This window comes from Octopus bimaculoides, chromosome 13, assembly GCF_046866305.1.
Source record: "Octopus bimaculoides isolate indiv1 chromosome 13, ASM4686630v1, whole genome shotgun sequence".
Lineage (NCBI taxonomy): Eukaryota > Metazoa > Mollusca > Cephalopoda > Octopoda > Octopodidae > Octopus > Octopus bimaculoides.
The window spans coordinates 49067802-49070301 of record NC_142940.1 but is presented as its reverse complement, the minus strand read 5'-3'; positions in this window follow the sequence as shown (position 1 = coordinate 49070301).

Genomic DNA, 2500 nt, shown 5'->3' with positions numbered 1-2500 from the left:
GCAGTGGTTTCAAGACACATTACAAACAGTACACAATGCTTCAAGCGAACTACAGTACTCTCTTATATCTCAGGCCAAGTTCGCAACCGCTAGCGAGCTATCAGAGAAGCGTGCTAAAATCGGATGCCAAATAAACTTTCTAAAGGCCGCCCTCACGCACTTCTCATGAGAAATTCCGGAAGGAACTTTGTGAGACCACTGCACAGACGCTTTCGGAAAACAAAACCGTTGGAAAACCGATTATAGCAGTGCCTCGATCAATTCCTCGGGATATCTGAAGAAGGAATTTTTGTATTCCGAAATATTATACCAGGCTATATATGATTAAATTATAACATTTATTATAGTCTATTGTTGTTATTATAGTGCATTGTTGTTCCATTCAAGACGCATTATGTTTTACAAACAATAAACAATGCTTCAAATGAACTACAATACTCTCCTGCACATTAGAGAATTTTTATTATGTTTCGAAAAGTCTTCAACGTAAATGTTTGATTTTATAATATCGATGTTACAACGACCGAAATTCAATGAGATGCACAGATGGCGCTTGTATTCTTGAGCAAGATACTTCACTTACGTTGCTCCAGTCTAAGTCTACTCTGCCGAAAATGAGTACTAGTCTAATGCCGATGGAACCTTCTCTTCCTCTAGCCATCACACTATTGGTCTTCATCTGAGTAAAGGTGGCTAGTGCTTACTTGCGACTACAAAAGCCCTTAAAACATTTAGCAAAAATATCGTACATGTTAGTATATGATACTGGTTTGCAAGTGATGGGTGTGATTGATCTCAAGAACATGAATGCCAAGAACTTACAATACTCGTTTCCAACAAAACGAGTGGATAGTTATGAGCTGACTAAACTGTTATGTGAATTCTGTTCTAAAGGCAATATTAGAACTAACTTCGCTGTACGTTCAAACATAGGCTCATATTGTATATGATCAGACAATAACATATCTTCTCATTCTTCAGCTTAAATACTCAATTATGTGACGGATTTCCTTGCTAGAAATAATTACCATATCTCCGTCTACATTACTCCTGAATACCTTAAGTAAGAAAAGGATATATTGGATAGTGTAACCCAATAAGCAGAGTTTTTTTAAAAAATTAGTGAATGGATAGCTCGATACTGAATGAAATAATTTCGAGTAAATGAAACAGGATAGTAAATGAAACAGGATAGTGAATGAAACAGGATAGTGAATGAAACAGGATGGTGAATGAAACAGGATAGTGAATGAAACAGGATGGTGAATGAAACAGGATGACCGAATAAAAGAAGAAGACCAAATGCCTTATTTGCTCAGATATATTAATTTCCATAATTAACGAAGTCATTAACATTAAAATGTTTAATTCGTTCTTATGGCTTTTCGTGGCAGTGGAACCGGTAATTTGATAAGATTCTCTCTCTACCTATTTTTTTTAATTATTAATTAGAAACTAGCAGAATATTTCCCAAATTTAGTGTAGTATACACTTTTAGGGAACATCAAGCAAGTTACCGAAATCATAAATTTATAAATGGCAGTCCTTGAAGTATTGCTGTAGGCAACTGTTGAAGTGTAAATCTTACTTCACGTTGCCAATTTGGTTGTTTTCCTGATGGAACTAGAATTCTATAAATATTTGTATTTTTAGTTAACGTCAATCCACTAGCACGTATTTACATCAGGCAATAATAATTCTAACTATTTTAAAGTAATTTGAGCCCCGTTCTGTGGTAATGTAAAGTCAGCCATTTTCTTGCAGTCATGAATAGCGTTTTTTTTTTCCTTCTAGAAAATTTTGCCTTTTACGAGTTTGATTTGGTAATTCTCGTTACAACACGATTGGTGCAGACACAGCTTCGGAAGTATAGGAACAGCCTGCGGTAACTTTGTTGAAAAAAATTTAGGCCAAGCATATCCGGTATATCGACGATAGTTAGGATTAACATACATTATTGCACACACACACACACACACACACACACACACACACACACACACACACACACACACACACACACACACACACAAATACGTGGAGCTATTGAAAAGTTTCTGAGTTCTTTTACAACGCTTCGGACCGCTGCAAGGACCGCTGCAATAAGTGTGTGAATCTGAGAGAGGAAAAAGTTGAATAAAACCATAACTGTATTTTCTGTATTTTCTTTTATCCAAAGTCAAGAATTTTCCAGCACACACTCATATGTATGTATGTATGTATGTATGTATGTATGCATGTATGTATGTATGTATGTATGCATGTATGTATGTATGTATGTGTGTATGTATGTATGTATACGTGTGTGTGTGTTTGTGTGTGTGTACGGACGGACGGGTGGATGGAAAACTCCAAGAATTGTATTGTAAAGAAATTTCTTGAAAATTTTCGCTTTTATTAGAGACTGGATACTTGCTGCAGTGATCAGCAAAAGTTACATGGAGGAATTATTACAAGATGGCTTTAAATATCATAAATGCAATTATTTTATTTAATTAAA